A 24,591-nucleotide genomic window follows, 5' to 3' on the forward strand; every position below is an offset into this window, starting at 1 on the left:
ATGGCTCCTGAAGGTGTTTTACTGAAATAATGATTCCTGCAGAATACCCTTTGTATTTCTGACACTGCCTTCATATCACCTTGGTTACAAACAAGCAATGCCCTGACACAGGGGCAAAGATCGTGCGTGTCGCTATTCCTCTTTCTTTCCTCAGTAAATCAGCTCATGTTTGTGGGCAAAGCTGTGTAGCCATGTTCTACCTGTTCAGTCATTATACTGACACCTCAGCATCATTTTATACTCTCTGTGGGTGGCAGTATTTTTAATACAATTTCTCTTGGGAGAATGGGCTGACACTTTTTAAAGTTATTATTATCACTGCTCATACTTTCTTTAATTTAGACTAAGCCTTTTCTCTGGAAATATAAGGGCTCATTTCTAATACCCCACATGCAAAAAAAGACATGCCCTATCCCCCTGGGGATTGCAAACTTTGCAATATAACAATTACTTAACTAACTTTCCCATTTGATGTATATATTTTCTGATTACCTCACTGCACTCTTTTTTCCCCTTTTCCCTTATTTGTTGTAAATGCTTCCTAGGTGCCCCACAGGACACTTTCCCTCACTATCTCCATTAGATATAAATGCTTCCTGGTTACTTCACAGGACACTTTCCCTCACTTTCTCCATTAGATATAAATGCTTCCTGGTTACCTCACAGGACAGTTTCCCTCACTCCGTTCATTTGATATGAATGCTTCCTGGTTACCTCAAAGGAAGCCTGCACTGGCAATCTGTGGGTTCTGGCAAATGCCAGAGGGGCTATTGTAAGATGCCATAGTCACTCACTATTTATTGGGCCTATGGGGGGCTGTTTGGGCCTCTGTGTACTGAAAATCAGGCCCAGACTGGCAATCTGTGGGTTCTGGCAAATGCCAGAGGGGCTGCTGTAAGGTGCCATAGACACTCACTATTTATTGGGCCTATGGGGGGGCTGTTTGGGCCTCTGTGTACTGAAAATCAGGCCTAGACTGGCAATCTGTGGGTTCAGGCAAATGCCAGAGGGGCTGCTGTAAGGTGCCATAGACAGTCACTATTTATTGGGCCGGTGGGGGGCTGTTTGGGCCTCTGTGTACTGAAAATCAGGCCCAGACTGGCAATCTGTGGGTTCAGGCAAATGCCAGAGGGGCTGCTGTAAGGTGCCATAGACAGTCACTATTTATTGGGCCTATGGGGGGGCTGTTTGGGCCTCTGTGTACTGAAAATCAGGCCCGGACTGGCAATCTGTGGGTTCAGGCAAATGCCAGAGGGGCTGCTGTAAGGTGCCATAGACACTCACTATTTATTGGGCCTATGGGGGGGCTGTTTGGGCCTCTGGGTACTGAAAATCAGGCCCAGACTGGCAATCTGTGGGTTCAGGCAAATGCCAGAGGGGCTGCTGTAAGGTGCCATAGACACTCACTATTTATTGGGCCGGTGGGGGGCTGTTTGGGCCTCTGTGTACTTGGGCCTCTGTGCCAGGGCCTATTTTGTATTTTCTTAATTTGATATAAATGCTCCCTGGTTACCTCACAAAACACTTTCTGTCACTCTTTCATTTCTGTAAATACTCCCTAGTCACAGGACACTTTCCTTCACTTTCTTCATTTGCCACAGGACACTGGGCTCCCTCACTTTCTATTTCTCATTCCTTTCCACAAATTTTTGTGTTTATAGGCTGACTTTTCTCTATGTTTTTCAATTCACTTCTCTTTATGCTCTTCTTCCCATTTACAATGTAAGTCACCACACACACAAACTAGCTGATAGAAATTCCCCCTCTAACAAAACATGCTTACATAGCTTCACAGATGATGCTGCTGAGCAGCCATATTGCTGTAGGGCTGAGGGCAGGTAAAAATGCTGAACACGAATTTCGAACCTATGAAAAGTCATGCAGTACAGGGGCAAAGCCTATTCTTTCCACGGTATATGAATATCCTATATTATTACCATGATGGTAACACATGATGGTGTATAAAGCTAATTTTCTACCTTGAACTTGACACAAATAGGCTCATTTACAAGTGCAAAGCATATTGCAGGTGCTATTGAAAAATGGGGCTTGGCTTTTACACAAATGCCTATACACACTAATTACACAGCGTGCATTGAGCAGTAATGCTTTGGTCAGTCTGTTTAGATGGACAACAGAAGAGACCCCATTTGCACATACAGGGAACTGAAAACCTGCCTGCCTTTGTAGGTAAAAAAAAGTGTTTAATTGAGAGCTTTTTTACCTTACTCTTGCATTACTCTGATTTTTTACATTATTAACCAAAAAGCAGGGTAAGGTATTGGAAATCTTTTCTACCAATACATGTTACATATGTGCTACAGCAATACTTCTCTGTGAATCTCTATACTCAATACTTCTCTATGAATCCTATATTATACTAATATTTTGCTATTCTTTGTAATTATGAATAGCGATTTGCTGTACACTGGAGTTTTCAAGCACAGGGAGTTTCTGAGCCACGGAGCTTAGTACAGGTATGGGATCCGGAAACCCCTTATCCAGAAAGGTCCAAATTACGGAAATCTCCTATAGACTCTATTATAAACAAATAATTCTAATTTTTAAAACAGTACCTTGTACTTGATCCCAACTAAGATATAATTAATCCTTATTGGAGGCAAAACAAGCCTATTGGGTTTATTCAATATTTAAATGATTTTTAGCAGACTTAAGTTATGGAGATCCAAATTACAGAAAGATCCCTTATCCGGAAAACCCCAGGTCCCGAGCATTCTGGATAACAGGTCCCATACCTGTATCTAAATTTGGCACTCAAAGGCAAATAAAGCTTAACCTGTGCCACAAGTTCCCATCTCTTGCTGACCTCTTAGAGCAATGATCAGACCAACAAAAATAACTGTGGGAAGTGATCAAAGTGGGAAGTACAAGGCGACAATGGCAGTTTACACCAAAGCAGAAACTGCAAGCTGAACTAGAAAGCTGTACTCAATATGACTGAACCATGGATATTCTAATTCTCAGGTTTTGTTATACAAATCTGCAAATTGTTTAACTTCTACAATATAACGATACTGGCATACAACTCAGAATCCAGAAGAGACATTTCACTTGTACAGTGCTTTCTTAGTGAAATGCCTGGCCAAATTGATTTTAAGAAAATAATTCTCTGTACATCTGTAGCGCGGGAAGAGAGGCTTTGATGGATTCAGCATAAGTGTTATTGGAGCAACACAGCAATAACATAGCAGCTGACCCAACACTCCTGTGCTGTTGTGCTAATGTTGCATACTACCATAGGGTGCTGGTTTATCTTTCACTATCCTGAATCAGTGCTTACATTCACCAATTAAACGGAAACTACACCCCTGTACATATATATATATTGCATAAAACAGCCCATATCTAAAACAATGCTTCATTTTAAAACCCCATTTTAATAAAAATATACTTTTTTATTACGTGCCATTGGATAATCCTAAATAAAAAATTGCCATAAGGGCTGCTCCCTGGGATCACATGATTTATGGTGCACACAAACAAACCATGGGCACACAAACATGTTAGATCACATCATCCAATAAATGGACCTGCATTGGGTCGGTGATCAAGCAATTTTTTCACCTTACCCAGTGGCTCAACCTCAGAAGTGATGTCACTTTGTCAATAGTGACATCACATCTGATTTGGGGGTCCCGGGGTCGGAAGGTAACTCCTTACATGTAGGGTCAGGTAGTGGGTCAAAATAATGGGCGTAGTGGGGTGATGCGTGCAGGTCAGCAGGTCTCGGCCTGCTTTAACAGACCTGCACAGGACTCTATGCCAGGCCTTCTGCATAGGGATGGCCATTCGATAGAGGAAAATGTGATGGTGCTGGCAAACAGAGGGGATATATGCAATACACATATTGCCATTTGGGTGGGGGTGATGTGCCCAACATATTTACATTGTAGTAAAATGAAGGTTTTACATGTCCTTTAAAGGAGACATATCCTATAAAAATTAAGAATGTACCAGATAATTATACTCCTCTAGATATAGAAGGAATGTGCTTAAAAAAGTTGTATTTCAGACTGATTTATTGAGAAATTCCACCAAAACCCCACTAGTCCTGCCCATCTGTTCCACTTCCTGCTGGCTGAATTCTCTGGATGTGTAGGGGAGCCGGCGGCCCTCCGAACACTGCACTGTAGGATAGGAACCAATCAGCAGCTAGGCTGACCTGATAGGGAACTGAAGCCTGTCTGTGCTTGTGTGAGTGCAGGGCTGTGATTGGCTCTCCCCTCCTAGTGTGCGTCTGGCAGGGACCGTTATGACATGCCCACTCTCCATTTCAAACTCTGACAGAGAAGTGATAGGATCTATAGGGTGCTCCAATAAAGGGGCCCCTTCAATTCATCATCTTTTAATAAGGAACTCTATTTCCAAGCAACGTTTTATTTTTTTTCAGCGGTTTCAAAGTTACTTGTAAACATAAATGCAGTTCAAAGCAATGTTTGTTCCTTTCTGCACTGCTAGTTCTGACTCTTAAGCAATGTAGCAGAAGCCAGCTCTACTTCAGCCAAGTATCAAAAATAGTGGATTCGGCGTTTCCCTCATTACTACAGTGTAAGTGCCGAATGAACGCTAAAGAAATGATTCACAGTGCAAGACGGCTGAGGGCTCCCTGCTAATGATGCCTTTTCTGTTTGTTACTAACGGGTTGCTGCAGTAGGACAGCAACACTACCCCAATTATGCACTGATAATGTGCTAATGCCTTCATACTGTACGGAGTCCCAACACATTGCCTGTGATATAGTAACACTGAATTGTGTTAATACTGTCACATCTGCATAAATTATGGAATTTACAGGCAATTATACCGTTATGACAAGGTTTATATATAAAAGGCATTTGGGTGTGTGAGGTTGCCTAAGGACATCCCATATATGTAATACATGGTAACCAAATTAAATAAAGTAAGTAAGTAAGTAAAATAAGACCTATAACTAAATTCCAATCAACAAGATTATTATTCAGCTTTAGCAAAGTTTAGCCCACTTTAAATGACAACACAAATCCAACATATGGGAGTTGATGATGTTAAACTACACTGTACTGCAGAACTTATAAGGAGGTTACAGATATATAGAAACATTGGGGTAACAGTCACCCCGCTATAGTTCCAGGGGTACCCAGGGCACAAATAAGCACTCACCCCAAATCTCCCCCTAACTGGCCTTCAGGCTGGGCCCCCTTAGCTCATAACAAGGTTACAGATATATAGAAACATTTGGGTAACAGTCACCCTGCTATAGTTCCAGGGGTACCCAGGGCACAAATAAGCACTCACCCCAAATCCCCCCTAACTGGCCTTCAGGCTGGGCCCCCTTAGCCCATAACAAGGTTACAGATATATAGAAACATTGGGGTAACAGTCACCCTGCTATAGTTCCAGGGGTACCCAGGGCACAAATAAGCACTCACCCCAAATCCCCCCCTAACTGGCCTTCAGGCTGGGCCCCCTTAGCCCATAACAAGGTTACAGATATATAGAAACATTGGGGTAACAGTCACCCTGCTATAGTTCCAGGGGTACCCAGGGCACAAATAAGCACTCACCCCAAATCCCCCCCAAATTGCCCCTTTATGTCAGAATTGCCTGGCTTGGGGCTCATCAGAGGAGGCACTGGGAGTTGTAGCTGAAAGACTGCCCTGTATAAAGGAATGCTCTAATACAATATCCCAGTGAATGTGCAAGTGAGGAGGGACTTGGGAAGGATTTAATAGTGAGCCCGCAGCGAGCCAGCACACACACCTAGCACAGCGCTGTTACCAGTGATGTTAATGCTGTGCTGCTAACGAACGTCAATTTAGCCCGGCTCAAATAATAATAAACACACGCTGAGCTAATACTTTATCAATAGTAAATGACAAGGCGGTCAATACTGAACTAATAACCCCTTAGAGGAAACAGTCCGCAGTGTTTTACTGCTAAATAATACAGCGTGATTACTAATCTGCAATGGGGCAACTGGTAAGGGCACACCGACTAACGCTGGATGTATTTGTCCTAGTTCAGAAGCCTGTCCAATCAGAGCTTGCTTTATTCTCAGTGCAGCAGCCTGATTGGTTGCTGTGGGTTGCTGAGCTGGTGCAAATTTGCCCGGTGTTAGTAAATAGGTAGGGTTTGTGTTACTGCAATAGGAACCAGCCATACTCAGGCTATGCTGCACTGATACTAAGCTTCATCCCTGAGCCTAATAAAGCATCAATCCAATACCGGGCTAATATCAAGATAATACTGTGCCAATAGCAATCTCATTATGTGCTAATACAGCTCTAATACCGAGGTAATTCTGTGCTAATACCCGTCTAATACTCTGCACCACGAGCAGCAGCTGCTGCACACTCAGACTGAAGGAGGATCCAGCACGAGAGGAGCAGCAGCCAACGAGAGCTGCCAAGATTGTGGGGGCGAGGAGACAGGGAATACCGCACAGCTTTCTCATGCGTACTCGCCCAACACACGCTGCATTCCAGCAACACAGAATATGCCATATACCTTACATCATACAAGCAGAACCAATCCCATAACCCGCTACACAAGTGCCACACAATACACAGTCACTCGGGTTCATTTATCAACACTGGGCAAATTTGCCCACAGGCAGAAACCCATAGCAACCAATCAGTGATTGTCTTTTTTTCAGCCAACTGCAGGTAGAAGAATGAATTCAACAATTTGATTGGTTGCCATAAGTTACTGCCCATGGGCTAATTTGCCCTGTGTTGATAAATGACCCCCAGTGTGTTCCAGTTTACAATCCCCCCCAATCACTTCTTTTAATTTTACAGTCTTTATCCCTTCTTCATCTTTCGGAATGGATTCTAACAGTGAGTTATATAATAAAAGGTACAGAATTTGTTACAAATCTACTTGCCTATGTTAGCCAGTCAGCAAAAGTATGTATGTAAAATAATCTCATTGGTCACTAAGGGTTTGCACCTGGGCAAACTTATGGGGATACAGGTATAGGTTTCCAGAATTCTCAGGATCAAGGGTATTCCAGATAAGGGAACTGGGATCTCCATACCTTGTCTACTAAAAAATCAATAAAACATTTATAAACCCAATAGGATTTTTTTGCATCCAATGAGGATTAATTATATCTTAGTTGGGATCAAGTACAGGTACTGTTTTATTATTACAGAGAAAAGGGAATCATTTAACCATTAAATAAACCCAATAGGGCTGTTCTGCCCCCAATAAGGGGTAATTATATCTTAGTTGGGATCAAGTACAGGTACTGTTTTATTATTACAGAGAAAAGGGAATCATTTAACCATGAAATAAACCCAATAGGGCTGTTCTGCCCCAATAAGGGGTAATTATATCTTAGTTGGGATCAAGTACAGGTACTGTTTTATTATTACAGAGAAAAGGGAATCATTTAACCATGAAATAAACCCAATAGGGCTGTTCTGCCCCAATAAGGGGTAATTATATCTTAGTTGGGATCAAGTACAGGTACTGTTTTATTATTACAGAGAAAAAGGAAATCAATTTTAAAAATCTGAATTATCTGATTGAAATGGAATCTATGGGAGAAAGGCTTTCCGTAATTTGGATAACCGACCCCATACTGCATGTAATAAAAGGCACCAAATTTGCCCAGGAGCAGTAACCCATAGCTACCAATCAGCAGGTAGCATTTACTAGTCACCTGTTTAAAAGTCAACATCTTATTGGTTGCTATGGGTTACTGCCTTGGGGGAAACGTAGCACCTTTTCATAAATAGCATGTATGGAAGGGCAAAAGGCAGCAGGGCAAGATGGAGAGAGTGTAGGGTTCCGGACCCAACTCCGTGATGGACCATCCTCAATTCTGCCCAACCTTCTGCCCCTTCCTGCCCTGTGATGTCATGTCTGGAACAAAAGACACAGCCCTTCCCATATTCACATAGTAACATAACAAAAACATAACATAAATTTAAATTGATGTCGCATGAAGATGTCTAGGAAACCCTTGAACTGAGTAGGGATCATAAAATTCTTTTTACTGCCATATACAACTCAGAGACCTCAAGTTCAGCAACCTTTGTATCACTACAAATGTTTCCAGTCTGTAGAGTGTGCATTGAATTAATGGGCAACTGCAGTCCTTGATCTTTTATAATATAAGAGTGATACAAAGGGTTCCTTGTATAACTGCAGCTTTGGGCCTGGGGAGTTAGTGAACTCCTCAGTGATTTCTAATATCCTTATAATTTACAGTAGGGGGTACATTATCCCTTATAATACATGAGTGATACTCAGAGTTCCCTGTATAACTCAGCCTGCAGCCTTGTGCCTTTATATGGGCACAGAACCCCTCAGTGACTGCTAATATCCTTATCATTTACAGTAGGGGGTACATTATCCCTTATAATACATGAGTGATACTCAGAGTTCCCTGTATAACTCAGCCTGCAGCCTTGTGCCTTTATATGGGCACAGAACCCCTCAGTGACTGCTCATATCCTTATCATTTACAGTAGGGGGTACATTATCCTAGTGCTGGGCGGTATACCGGTAAAAACCGATCACCGGTTTTTTTTTTGAAACCGATATGAATTTTCTACATACCGGTGTGCTGAATACTTCCGGGTGCGCGCGTGACGTCAGCGCGCACGTGACGTCAGCGCGCACGTGACGTCAGCGCGCACGTGACGTCAGCGCGCACACTCTACAAAAGCGCCATCGCTAGGACGCATTCAGAGTCGGATACCAATGTGAGCTGTCGGGGGGGGGGGGGGTGCCTGGCCAGTAATTATATTTTATGTGAAGGGGATGGGGTTGTGTTTGGGGGGGTGGGGTGGGGGGTTATATTTATGTGAAGGGGATGGGGGGGTGTTTGGGGTGGGGTGGGGTGGGGTGGGGGGGGGGTGTGCGGATGGGGGGGTGTTTGGGGTGGGGGTGGGGTGGTGCGGATGGGGGGGTGTTTGGGGTGGGGGGTGCGTGCGGATGGGGGGTGTTTGGGGTGGGGGGGGTGCGTGCGGATGGGGGGTGGGGGGGTTGCGTGCGGATGGGGGGGTGCGTGCGGATGGGGGGGTGGGGGGGCTGCGTGCGGATGGGGGGGTGTTTGGGGTGGCGGGGGGGGTGCGGGTGGCGGGTGTTTGGGGTGGTCACCTAATCATGCATGGGGAAAAAAAAATACCGTCAAATACCGTGATACCGATATAATTTTGAAAAATACCGTGATATAAATTTTTGGTCATACCGCCCAGCACTACATTATCCCTTATAATACATGAGTGATACTCAGAGTTCCCTGTATAACTGAGCCTGCAGCCTTGTGCCTTTATATGGGCACAGAACCCCTCAGTGACTGCTCATATCCTTATCATTTACAGTAGGGGGTACATTGTCCCTTATAATACATGAGTGATACTCAGAGTTCCCTGTATAACTCAGCCTGCAGCCTTGTGCCTTTATATGGGCACAGAACCCCTCAGTGACTGCTCATATCCTTATCATTTACAGTAGGGGGTACATTATCCCTTATAATACATGAGTGATACTCAGAGTTCCCTGTATAACTCAGCCTGCAGCCTTGTGCCTTTATATGGGCACAGAACCCCTCAGTGACTGCTCATATCCTTATCATTTACAGTAGGGGGTACATTATCCCTTATAATACATGAGTGATACTCAGAGTTCCCTGTATAACTCAGCCTGCAGCCTTGTGCCTTTATATGGGGGGCACAGAACCCCTCAGTGACTGCTAATATCCTTATCATTTACAGTAGGGGGTACATTATCCCTTATAATACATGAGTGATACTCAGAGTTCCCTGTATAACTCAGCCTGCAGCCTTGTGCCTTTATATGGGCACAGAACCCCTCAGTGACTGCTAATATCCTTATCATTTACAGTAGGGGGTACATTATCCCTTATAATACATGAGTGATACTCAGAGTTCCCTGTATAACTCAGCCTGCAGCCTTGTGCCTTTATATGGGCACAGAACCCCTCAGTGACTGCTAATATCCTTATCATTTACAGTAGGGGGTACATTATCCCTTATAAAACATGAGTGATACTCAGAGTTCCCTGTATAACTCAGCCTGCAGCCTTGTGCCTTTATATGGGCACAGAACCCCTCAGTGACTGCTAATATCCTTATCATTTACAGTAGGGGGTACATTATCCCTTATAATACATGAGCAATACTCAGCCTGCAGTCTTGCACCTTTATATGGTTACAGAACCCCTCAGTTACTTTCAAAATTCTTATAATTTACAGTACAAAATGCATTATTCCCTATATTTTACCTTACAAGCTATCCACACAGCAGCCCCTCTGGCATTTGCCTGAACCCACAGATTGCCAGTCTGGGCCTGATTTTCAGTACACAGAGGCCCAAACAGCCCCCAGCAGCCCAATAAATAGTGAGTGTCTATGGCACCTTACAGCAGCCCCTCTGGCATTTGCCTGAACCCACAGATTGCCAGTCCGGGCCTGATTTTCAGTACACAGAGGCCCAAACAGCCCCCCATAGGCCCAATAAATAGTGAGTGTCTATGGCACCTTACAGCAGCCCCTCTGGCATTTGCCTGAACCCACAGATTGCCAGTCTGGGCCTGATTTTCAGTACCCAGAGGCCCAAACAGCCCCCCATAGGCCCAATAAATAGTGAGTGTCTATGGCACCTTACAGCAGCCCCTCTGGCATTTGCCTGAACCCACAGATTGCCAGTCTGGGCCTGATTTTCAGTACCCAGAGGCCCAAACAGCCCCCCATAGGCCCAATAAATAGTGAGTGTCTATGGCACCTTACAGCAGCCCCTCTGGCATTTGCCTGAACCCACAGATTGCCAGTCCGGGCCTGACCATGGGGTACCCTAGCATCAAATTTGCCTCCTTCAATTCCTTGTGTGAAAAACAACCCCAGCTCCCCGTATCTCCCTGCAAGCAGCGCACACTCTTGTCTGTGTCTCTATCTGCCCACGTGCAGCCCCCACCCTGATGTTGTGTCTGTACCCAGACATTGGAGTCCAACAGCATTTTCCTGTAATTAACACCCACCCAGACATCTGCATTCTCCTGTCTCCCAATAATCAGCCCTCACCCAAATGTCTGTCGAGTGCCCGTACACAGCTTTTTCTGCATGGCCAATATCAACTCCCGGAACCCGCTGACAGCTGCTGGCTTGGATATCTCTAATAGACAGACAGGACTGGATTAAAGGCCTCACAGGCCTGGGGCTGAAAATTAAAGTCGGCCTATTGCCCAGAAGGTGTTAAAAGATAAAGTTAAAAAATACAGTACAGGAACTGTGATGCACAGCACTTGAATAGACTCCAATCTGCAGGGAAGCACAGTTCATCTATATTTACACCTTGGCACAGGTGCTTTCCATACTCACTCACACTAATTTTAATATAAATGTAACTAACATATAAGAGCACTTTGTCTGGGACACTATAAAGAAGGGCCTTTTTCTTTTATCATAGGCACCCTGTTTTAGTGCCGAGGTGCAGAACAAATCTCTCTCTCCTATCCTTACACCTTTTGGCTGTATTTTGTAACCTTAACCTTCTGCTCCCTCCTACTATTCAGTAGACTACCTGTCTCTCTGCTGCCTTCATTACCCATACGGAAGCCGCCTTGTCATTGGCAAGTACAGGCATCAGCCCGAGGTAAGGAGAACCTGCACCTGTATGGGGTTTTCCTAGCAACATCTCACTTTTTGCAGGAGATTTCTCACAAGGGATTTTCACTTATCACTCCAGTAATATTCTCATTTTTTTCAGCACAGCAAATAAATGTATCTAAGAGAGAGAGAGTCGATTACAGCCCTGTTCATTACAGGCAGGGATGGCGGAGCCATCGGATTTAGCAGTGCTTTTGCTGCGTAAACATGGCTTTGAGCACAAACTATTCGGCATATCAGCAATAGAGATGCTCATTATTCCTAATTAAATTAGTCTCCAAGTCAGGGAATGCTACATTGGACAGTCTGTACTGCACAGCAAGAGTCACCTGATTGCAAAGATCCTGGGGGGGGGGAGAAATCTGGGCATAGAACCAAATCTTGACCCTGACTACAGGGGAGGGGGATAGAGGGGGCCTGGACCATAGGATCTGCTTCCTCTATACAGCAATTAAACCCCCCCCCTCCCCAGCCACTCTCCTACCTGTGGCTGGGGAGTGGGGGTAGCAGGCAGGTGAGGGACTCTGGCAGGGGGTGGGGAGTGGGAGGATGCAGAGTTCTGGGTAGTAGACGCTGTGCGCTGGGCCCCTCCAAAGATTTTTTTTGGGGGGGGCAGCGTCTTCAAGTTACACCATTGCCTGAAAGGCCAGGTAGAAGGCCAATTAGCGTGACATATGGGCTGAACAAATATATGGATCTTTGCTATGACATCGGGGGAAACAATGGCATAACAAAAGTCACCTATGCCTGGGTGCACCCCCTGCACCCCTGGCAGTTACACCACAGCCCATAGGCTGAAAATCAAAAGGGGCCAATACGCCATCCTATACGAGTTATAGGTTAAGAAATGTAAGGTCACATGGGACAGATGTATCTAGGATTGAAGGGTTTCCATTGGCACTGAGGCCCCTGATACTTACCCCCAGTACAATAACTATATACAGTAACTTTCTTCTCCTACTATGGCACTTACGTTCCTTCTTGCACTTTCATTGCTAAGTGAAGGTGACGGATACAATTATGTTAGATCATTCCAATGTCAGAATCTACAATAAGTCAGCTAAAGACCCAATAGACACACAGATGACAATTATGATGACAATTGATGCAGTGGGTCTGTCATATAGAGATTCTCTACAGAGGGGCCCCCACACACTGATCATTATACATTAAATCAAATGAAGCAGGCAGCCCCCTAGCCACTCAGAGACCAAAACAGCTAGATATGACCTGCATTTGACTATTATTTTCTATTATTTTAAAGGACAAGAAAAGTCACAATCACTGGGGGGGGTGATTGTATTCACTTACCTGATACCCCAGGCCAGTGCTCCTGTTAGACCACTGCACCTACCCAAGGTTCTTCCATTGAGTACCATGTAGCAATCCTTTTCTCCCTGTTTCTGCTAATACGAGTACTAGCATGGGGAATCAGGTAAGTGAAAACAATCACTGGGGGGGGGGGGGTGCCTACCTTTTGGCACCCCCCAGCATTTGTGATTTTCCAACAGTTCTAACAAAGTGCTGGTTCTCATCCATCCTCAAAATTAATCAACTATTAGGTAACATATGGGCTACATAGGGTTGCCACCTTTTGAAATTTTTTTTATCGACAGGCTGGGGGGCGATGACAAAATAGGGCGGGTCATTATATCAATGGGGGCGCGGTATGGGCAGGTGACATCATAAGGGGTGGGGCTACAGCACGTTAGGAAGTCAGAGAGTGGATGGAAGGTAGATATCACTGGATATTTGTAGCAAAAGCAGGTGAAAATGGGGTTCCTTACAGTACATCTCTGCTTGGTGTATGCACACACAATAAAATACAAGGGCATCAAAATAACATTTTATATTCATACCCAGAGCCTGCCATTCTAAATTCCTACATTTTAACCAGTGTTAGTGCTTTATCTCTCTATCTAGGCTAATTTACTGACATAGGTACTAAACTACCCTAGTTTAATTACCCATAACAAATAAGGGCCAATTGCGCTGGAAATTGAACTTTGCTCACTGCGTCTGCGGATGTAAATGAGCTCTATATTCCTATCTCTGTTTCTACTGTTCTACTTCTGTAGGCTGTTCATAATGGATTGGTTGCTATAGGCAACTGCACTGGTGATATTTAACACAAATGTTAGTAGGCCAGACCCAATATGTTAATGAACCTTGTGTGATAGTGCCTGGCTTGCAGCAAAGCTTCTCTGGGGCACAGCAAGTAGGAAATAAGGTAGAACAGTAGGAAGTATAGGAAAGTAGGAAACATAAGATAGGAAGCAGTAAGTAAATGGGGGAAGCAGAAAGTAATATGTAGGAAGCAGGAATGAATGGATAGGAAACAGAAAGTAAAAGTATGGGAAGAAAGTAGCAAAGGGTGAAAAGAAGTAAAAGTCAGAAACAGGAAGTAAATGATTAGAAACAACGTAAAAGATGGGAAAAGGGAAATGATAGATAGGAACCAGAATGGAAAAAGGTGATTTTACTGACGAAAGACTCATTACTGACAATGGCACTGGCGCTCTTTAGCACCTATGTTGGTTAATTAAACCCCAAATATTAATGAACCTAATGTGACTCCCAGCAACACCAACCACAAGAGAGCAACATGGAAGAACCTGGGCCCTGGCTTGAAGTGAAGCTTCTCAAGGATACAGGAGCTGGGGAATGAGTGGCACAATAGAGGAAAGGAGGAAAATAATTTTGAGGGAAGGTAGGAAATAAAGTACAGGAAGCAGTAAGTAAATGGTGGGAAGCAGGGAGTATTGGGTAGGAAGAGCAATAAAAGCAGAAAGTAAAAGACGAGAACAGGAAAGTAATGGATGGGATGCAGGAAGTAAAAAAATGGGATGCACGAAATAAAAGATGGGGAGGAGAGTGTTAAGGATGGGATGCAGGAAGTAAAGAATAGAAAGCAGGAAGTAAAAGAAGGGGAGGAGAGTGTTATGGATGGGATGCAGGAAGTAAAGAATAGAAAGCAGGAAGTAAAAGAAGGGGAGAAGAGTGTTAAGGATGGGATGCGGGAAGTAAAGAATAGAAAGCAGGAAGTAAAAGAAGGGGAGGAGAGTGTTATGGATGGGATGCAGGAAGTAAAGAATAGGAAGCAGGAAGTAAAGGATGGGATGCAGGAAGTAAAATATGGGGAGGAGAGTGTTAAGGTTGGGATGCAGGAAGTAAAGAATAGGAAGCAGGAAGTAAAGGATGGGATGCAGGAAGTAAAAGAAGGGGAGGAAAGTGTTAAGGATGGGATGCAGGAAGTAAAGAGTAGGAAGCAGGAAGTAAAGGATGGGATGCAGGAAAAGATGGGGAGAAGAGTGTTAAGGATAAGATGCAGGAAGTAAAGAATAGGACGCAGGAAGTAAAGGATGGGATGTAGGAAGTAAAAGATGGGGAGAAGAGTGTTAATGAGGGGATGCATGAAGTAAAGAATAGGAAGCAGGAAGTAAAGGATGGGATGTAGGAAGTAAAACATGGGGAGAAGAGTGTTAAGGATGGGATGCGGGAAGTAAAGAATAGAAAGCAGGAAGTAAAAGAAGGGGAGGAGAGTGTTATGGATGGGATGCAGGAAGTAAAGAATAGGAAGCAGGAAGTAAAGGATGGGATGCAGGAAGTAAAATATGGGGAGGAGAGTGTTAAGGTTGGGATGCAGGAAGTAAAGAATAGGAAGCAGGAAGTAAAGGATGGGATGCAGGAAGTAAAAGAAGGGGAGGAAAGTGTTAAGGATGGGATGCAGGAAGTAAAGAGTAGGAAGCAGGAAGTAAAGGATGGGATGCAGGAAAAGATGGGGAGAAGAGTGTTAAGGATAAGATGCAGGAAGTAAAGAATAGGACGCAGGAAGTAAAGGATGGGATGTAGGAAGTAAAAGATGGGGAGAAGAGTGTTAATGAGGGGATGCATGAAGTAAAGAATAGGAAGCAGGAAGTAAAGGATGGGATGTAGGAAGTAAAACATGGGGAGAAGAGTGTTAATGAGGGGATGCATGAAGTAAAGAATAGGAAGCAGGAAGTAAAGGATGGGATGTAGGAAGTAAAAGATGGGGAGAAGAGTGTTAATGAGGGGATGCATGAAGTAAAGAATAGGAAGCAGGAAGTAAAGGATGGGATGTAGGAAGTAAAACATGGGGAGAAGAGTGTTAATGAGGGGATGCATGAAGTAAAGAATAGGAAGCAGGAAGTAAAGGATGGGATGTAGGAAGTAAAACATGGGGAGAAGAGTGTTAATGATGGGATGCATGAAGTAAAGAATAGGAAGCAGGAAGTAAAGGATGGGATGTAGGAAGTAAAACATGGGGAGAAGAGTGTTAATGAGGGGATGCATGAAGTAAGAATAGGAAGCAGGAAGTAAAGGATGGGATGTAGGAAGTAAAACATGGGGAGAAGAGTGTTAATGATGGGATGCATGAAGTAAAGAATAGGAAGCAGGAAGTAAAGGATGGGATGTAGGAAGTAAAACATGGGGAGAAGAGTGTTAATGAGGGGATGCATGAAGTAAAGAATAGGAAGCAGGAAGTAAAGGATGGGATGTAGGAAGTAAAACATGGGGAGAAGAGTGTTAATGATGGGATGCATGAAGTAAAGAATAGGAAGCAGGAAGTAAAGGATGGGATGTAGGAAGTAAAACATGGGGAGAAGAGTGTTAATGAGGGGATGCATGAAGTAAAGAATAGGAAGCAGGAAGTAAAGGATGGGATGTAGGAAGTAAAACATGGGGAGAAGAGTGTTAATGATGGGATGCATGAAGTAAAGAATAGGAAGCAGGAAGTAAAGGATGGGATGTAGGAAGTAAAACATGGGGAGAAGAGTGTTAATGAGGGGATGCATGAAGTAAAGAATAGGAAGCAGGAAGTAAAGGATGGGATGTAGGAAGTAAAACATGGGGAGAAGAGTGTTAATGATGGGATGCATGAAGTAAAGAATAGGAAGCAGGAAGTAAAGGATGGAGAGGAGAGAGTTAAGGATTGGATGCAGGAAGTAAAAGATAAGAAGCAGGAAGTAATAGATAGCATGCATGGGATGCAGAAAGTAAAGGATGGGATGCAAGAAGAAAGTATAGGAAGCATGAAGTAAAGGATGTAATGGAGGAAGTAAAGGATGGGAAGCAGGAAGCAAAGTACAGATGTATAAATATAACAGCTAATAATTACCAAGAAAATAACATAAATATTTATTTGCCAAGAGTTGTTCCCATTCTTAAGTGTAATCATTAAAATCATTCTGCAAGGATCATCGGACAAACAGCAAATCTAAAGCACAAATTTACCGGCAATGTGTTTGCTGATAAATGTGTGATTACTTGAAACTCCGCCCCCGGCCTGCCCCCAATCCCTGGTTTTAGGCCCTTTCTTTCCTATCTCTCCCCCACCCAGCTAATTCCTGCTTGATTGGTCCTGATCTGTCCCTGCACCACACCCCTTTTTGTCACTACTCCGCCCACTTTACACCATAGCACCGCATCTCACTGTCCTGCCTCTACTAAACTTTGCTGGAATTTTGCATAACAGACAACAGCACTCACTGTCCCACAAACACAGGCCTGGGCAGGAAAAAGCAACAGGTTGTGTTTGTGCTGTTGATGTAACTAGAGAAGTAAAGGAAAGAATAAAAAAAAAGTAAAGTAGGGCCAGGATGGCACGATCAGTTCAGTTTTTGTTAGGTTCGATTTGAGATGGTGTTGCCTCATCCAAGGTAAGATAGCTAGGAGGCCTGGGTAACTGGCTGCCCAGTATTCCCAATTTGGAAAACTGGATTGATGTGGTGATTGGCCAATCGCCAATTGCCGCATCATAGCCCCCTCCATGATGTCAGCACCCCCCATGACGTCACTTGGCCTCAGCAACTGGGAGATTATGAGCAGCTTTATATGGGGATGTGCTAGTAGAGTGGGCAGGTTAATGTTTCAGATTACATATTACATACAGATTACCTGCCCCACACAGGTTATGGGTGTGGGGAAATCAGTAACCTTCTAGCAGTTTAGAGGTGGATGGTAGAAGGGAGTTGAGACCATGGTTAGTGAGACAGAACAGGTCAAGTGTGGCTTTTTTAAATATAGGCTTCATATAGAGCTGCTTGACTGAAAAAGGGAAGATTCTAGAAGCCAGTGGGGACATGAATAGGGCAAACGAGCAGATCTTCTGCAATCTCCCGATTACAACAATGGCTACGGAACAGAGGGCTGCATCAATAAGCTTATGCGGTCCCTGATTTGATGGGAAAAATCAAAATTGCCCGATCAACACCTGCCAATATTCTGCCAGATATTGATTGGATTGGCCCATTGGGGGCCCTATAAAAGCTGCTGCAAAGCTTAAATCTGCCCGTGTATGGCCACCATGTACACTAGCCCGGCCCTAAAGGGGACCAAGATGTGAGTGGGCAAGAGGAGCTGAGAAATGAATCCCAGTAGGAAGAATAAAGCTTAGAAAGGGGGAAGCTGTTTGTAGGGGTGGGGGTCTCTACTCCCCACCCCACCCTCCCCTGTTCCCTTCATTTTCACTTTCTCTTGTCTGCATAGCGCATCCAGATGGGTGTGACAGAAGCTCCTATGCTCCATCCGTATGTGTACATCTGTGCCATGCATTCACTCCAACTCACTACAGAGTTTTTTTTTTTCTTTTTTTATATCATCTGTATAAATTAGCAGGTAGAAATGAATGGAGAGCAAGAATTACGCTCCTGACAGACGGAACAATCTGTTCAGGGAAAATAAATGGTATTTTAGGAATGGAGTAATATTATAGGAAACTGGAAATCACTTCCTATCCCCATCACCCCAAATGCGTTACTAGAGTGGGTGCTTGTTGCAACCTTAATAAGGGATGGAGGAAAAAGGCCATAGTCTGCACCTAAATCCCACTGGTGCAAGTGATATGTGGGTGCTAAAAGGTGTCATTCTGCACCCCATAGAGCACCCCCGTACATTGTAAATGAGTGCTAAAATGTAGGGCTTTTGCCACAAACGAAGGGCAAGAAATGCTGATGGGGCAACTTATTAAAGGGCATAGTCAGTGGGGGCTCTTTAACAGCAGAAAATTAAATAGCTCCCCCGCTATACAGACTTGCACTCCATAGCAATAAACTGCCTGCACCAGTAAGTCACTGAGCAGCAAAATGCCGGTCAGCTCAGCAGAATTCCTCGGGAAAGAAGGGCTTTGCGGGAATAAATCACCACTAAAACTGACAAGAATTCTGGTTTATATTGAGCAGCCTCTGAGGAGGAGCCATGGGGGGGGGTTCCATTATACAAAAGACTGATTGAGTATCGTTATTGCACGGATCAGCACACTTCCCCTGGTTAAATTAGCCTTACTCATTAAGCCGGCAGTAGCCCAGATCCAAGAACCTCCTCACCGGCACAATGCAGTCTGAGCAGGACCTTTGGTGGCATCGCTGGTATAATCCAGCCTGTAACTCAGGGGCACACAGGTAGTTCTGTGTCAGCGGCTAAAGCTCTACAATCCAGGCCCGGACTGGCAATCTGTGGGTTCAGGCAAATGCCAGAGGGGCTGCTGTAAGGTGCCATAGTCACTCACTATTTATTGGGCCTATGGGGGGGCTGTTTGGGCCTCTGGGTACTGAAAATCAGGCCCAGACTGGCAATCTGTGGGTTCAGGCAAATGCCAGAGGGGCTGCTGTAAGGTGCCATAGTCACTCACTATTTATTGGGCCTATGGGGGGCTGTTTGGGCCTCTGTGTACTGAAAATCAGGCCTGGACTGGCAATCTGTGGGTTCAGGCAAATGCCAGAGGGGCTGCTGTAAGATGCCATAGACACTCACTATTTATTGGGCTGCTGGGGGGGCTGTTTGGGCCTCTGTGTACTTGAAATGCCAGGGCCTATTTTAAGTCCCAGTCCAGACCTGTTACAATCTGTGGCACTGAAAGGGTTAAAGGGCAAAAAGAAGCACTAATGAACAAGGGGGTGCTACCTCACATGTGCTGCCAATGGAAAACTGGTACAAGGGTGCCTGGCCATTTCGGAGAGGGAGGTTTTAGTGATCTGATAGTGGGAAAGGGGCTTAGGCAGGGGGTCCTAAAGCAAAGTGGGTTTAGTATTCCTTTAATAACTTCTGATTGGTTGCAGTGGGCAACTGACCCCAAATATGGTGGTGCCTTTCCATGTTTTTTAATTAAGGCCTCATTTAGCCTCATAAGCATGAATTCAAAGCATAAACACTGACATACCAATGCAGGATTTATAAGCAAAATAATTTACCCCCAGAGAGGGGAGGGGGGGCAGGTGGGGGTGCTGTCAGGGGCCAGATCACCGTTTGGGGCTCCGATAAATTCTACAGCCCAATGCACAAACCTCAAAAGGGGTGGGGCTTGGGGAATCATAGGTGCGTTTGGGCATAATGGCACGGCCAGGGAGGTGCGGGCCCAGGGTAAGCTTGTTCTATTGGGATGGGCATTTTGATCATTTGGCCCATTTTGCTTTCATAGTAAAATCTACAAGAAGATGGGTAACAACTCCCTGCACCCACTATCAGCTTCAGGGAGTAATAGCCCAACAAGAGATAGACAGGCTCAACTCACATAACCAATGGCACCCCAAAAAGCCACCCAAGACAGCTCTGTGCCTGAAAGGATACCTCTTTGCATTAAATAGATATAGAAATATTTTAAAAATGAGACCTGAAGAAGAAGTGAATCTGCTGCATTGCTTCAGGAGTCAGAACCAGAGAACAGAAAGAGAAAAAACAAACACTGCTTTCAACAGCAATTACATGAATAAATAACATTAAAACCAATGAAAATGTGGAATAAAGGGATATTAGCTGCTTAGAATGATACTGTTGTTCATTGTGCAAAATACAGTTGTTAAAGGTATAGATTCTGTCACATGACCCATCAAAAGGAACAAAATAAGCACAAAGGCCCATAGTGTCAGTCACTACAGTGCCAGGAGGGAGGATAGAGCATCTGGCAGTGCCCCCCCCCCCGGCAGTGACAGGGTTAATGTGGGGATAGGGGTGCCTCCAGCCTCACTATATATTTCCCCAGGCAGGAGGAGTAGGTGGGGGTTGGTAGGTACATAGGTAGGTAGATAGGTAGGTGCCGGTTGGTAGGTACATAGGTAGGTGGGGATTGGTAGGTACATAGGTAGGTACATAGGTAGGTGGGGATTGGTAGGTACATAGGTAGGTACATAGGTAGGTGGGGATTGGTAGGTACATAGGTAGGTACATAGGTAGGTGGGGATTGGTAGGTACATAGGTAGGTACATAGGTAGGTGGGGATTGGTAGGTACATAGGTAGGTACATAGGTAGGTGGGGATTGGTAGGTACATAGGTAGGTACATAGGTAGGTACGGGTTGGTAGGTACATAGGTAGGTACGGGTTGGTAGGTACATAGGTAGGTACATAGGTAGGTGGGGGTTGGTAGGTACATAGGTAGGTGGGGATTGGTAGGTACATAGGTAGGTACATAGGTAGGTACATAGGTAGGTACATAGGAAGGTGGGGGTTGGTAGGTACATAGGTAGGTGGGGGTTGGTAGGTACATAGGTAGGTAGATATGAGGGGGGGGCAGGCAGTGAGTCAGGCCTGGGTAAGTGACACACACACATTAGTGCCTAGCATGCAGCTCACACATCTCCTGCTGGAAAACACCTTCTGGACCTATTTCTCCAGCGTCACCTTAACGTGTCCTGCCCCAAACTGTCACCTGACACTAACCCCCCCGCAGCAGCGCTAATGCACAGACTGTACTGTCACCCTACAGGCACCATACATATACACACCAGCCAATAGGCAGAGAGTGAGGGGCAGCAGGTCTCATATACACACACATACTCACATACACACACACATACTCACATATCTACCGTCATACTGCTAATAGTAATGCACTCTCACTGTATATTGGTGTCTGCCCATCTATCTATCTATCTATATATCTATCCATCTATCTATCATCTATCTATTTATCTATCTATCTATCATCTATCTATCATCTATCTATCTATCTATCTATCTATCTATTTATAATATCTATCTATCTATCTATCTATCTATCTATCTATCTATCTATCAATTTATCATATCTATCTATCATCTATCTATCTACCTATCTATCTATCTGTCTGTCTGTCTATCTATTTATCATATCTATCTATCTATCTATCTATCTATCTATCTACCTATCTATCTATCTATCTATCTATCTATCTATCTGTCTGTCTATCTATTTATCATATCTATCTATCTATCTATCTATCTATCATCTATCTATCTAACTATCTATCTATCTTTCTATCTATTTATCATATCTATCTATCATCTATCTATCTATCTATCTATCATCTATCTATCTATCTATCATCTATCTGTCTGTCTATCAATTTATCATATCTATCATCTATCTATCTATCTATCTATCTATCAATTTATCATATCTATCTATCATCTATCTATCTATCATCTATCTATCTATCTTTCTATCTATCTATCTGTCTGTCTATCAATTGATCATATATATCATCTATCTATCTATCTATCTATCTGTCTATCTATCAATTTATCATATCTATCTATCTATACATCTAATTTATCATATCTATCCATCTATCTATCTATCTATCTATCATCTATCTATCTATCTATCCATCCATCTATCTGTCTATATATACATCTATCTATTTATCTATCTATCTATCTATCTATCTATCTATCTATATCATATCTATCTATCTATCATTTATCTATCTATCTATCTATCCATCCATCTGTCTATATATACATCTATCTATTTATCTATCTATCTATATCATATCTATCTATCTATCTATATCATATCTATCTATCCATCTATCTATCTATCTATCTATCTATCTATCATCTATCTATCTATCTATCTATCTATCTATCTATCTATCTATCCATCCATCTATCTGTCTAGATATACATCTATCTATTTATCTATCTATCTATCTATATCATATCTATCTATCTATCTATCTATCTATTAATCTATCTATCTATCTATCTATCTATCTATCTATCAATCAATCTATCTATCTATCCATTGATCTATCTAATATATCTTATCTATTTTATCTATCTAATCTATCTTATCTATTTTATCTATCTATCTATATATTTTATCTATCTATCAAATCTATCGTCTATCTATATATCTTCTACCTTTCTATCTATATATCTCTTCTATCTATCTATCTACCTATCTATCTATCTATCTATCTATCTATCTATCTGTCTGTCTATCTATTTATCATATCTATCTATCTATCTATCTATCTATCTATCATCTATCTATCTAACTATCTATCTATCTTTCTATCTATTTATCATATCTATCTATCATCTATCTATCTATCTATCTATCTATCTATCTATCATCTATCTATCTATCTATCTATCTATCTATCTATCTATCTATCATCTATCTGTCTGTCTATCAATTTATCATATCTATCATCTATCTATCTATCTATCTATCTATCTATCAATTTATCATATCTATCTATCATCTATCTATCTATCATCTATATATCTATCTTTCTATCTATCTATCTGTCTGTCTATCAATTGATCATATATATCATCTATCTATCTATCTATCTATCTATCTATCTATCTATCTATCTATCTATCTATCTATCTATCTGTCTATCTATCAATTTATCATATCTATCTATCTATACATCTAATTTATCATATCTATCCATCTATCTATCTATCTATCTATCTATCATCTATCTATCTATCTATCCATCCATCTATCTGTCTATATATACATCTATCTATTTATCTATCTATCTATCTATCTATCTATCTATCTATCTATATCATATCTATCTATCTATCATTTATCTATCTATCTATCTATCCATCCATCTGTCTATATATACATCTATCTATTTATCTATCTATCTATATCATATCTATCTATCTATCTATATCATATCTATCTATCCATCTATCTATCTATCTATTATCTATCTATCTATCTATCTATCCATCCATCTATCTGTCTAGATATACATCTATCTATTTATCTATCTATCTATCTATATCATATATATCTATCTATCTATTAATCTATCTATCTATCTATCTATCTATCAATCAATCTATCTATCTATCCATTGATCTATCTAATATATCTTATCTATTTTATCTATCTAATCTATCTTATCTATTTTATCTATCTATCTATATATTTTATCTATCTATCAAATCTATCGTCTATCTATATATCTTCTACCTTTCTATCTATCTATCTCTCTAATCTATCTATCTAATCTATCTTATCTATCTTATCTATTTTATCTATCTATCTATCTATCATCTCTCTGTCCATATTTTTATCCATAGATCCTTCTCTATCAATCCATTTATAATATATCATAAAGTCCATTTATCTATCCATCAATCTATTAAGCATTTGTCTATCTATCTATCCAGCAATCTATGTATCCATGTAATGTCTATCCTTCCATCAAATCTATTAATTATCTGTCAATCTATCATCTCTTACGCTCTCTGTATCTGTCTACCTATCTATCATTTCTCACACCACACTAACTATCATTTATCTATGTATGAATCTATCTGTCTTTCTATATATATATATATATATATATATATATATATATATCTGTGTCTGTCAGTCTCTCAATCTATTTCTCTATCTATCTATCTATCTATCATCTATGATCTATTGCTCTATCTGGCTGTTTATCTATTTCTATCAGTTATCTATCCATCTATCTGTATCATATCCTATCTGTATGTATATCTATGTAACTAGCCATCTGTATGTATATCTATGTAACTAGCCATCTGTATGTATATCTATGTAACTAGCCATCAGTATGTATATCTATGTAACTAGCCATCTGTATGTATATCTATGTAACTAGCCATCTGTATGTATATCTATGTAACTAGCCATCTGTATGTATATCTATGTAACTAGCCATCTGTAT

The sequence above is a fragment of the Xenopus tropicalis genome, chromosome 3, assembly GCF_000004195.4.
Source record: "Xenopus tropicalis strain Nigerian chromosome 3, UCB_Xtro_10.0, whole genome shotgun sequence".
NCBI lineage: Eukaryota > Metazoa > Chordata > Amphibia > Anura > Pipidae > Xenopus > Xenopus tropicalis.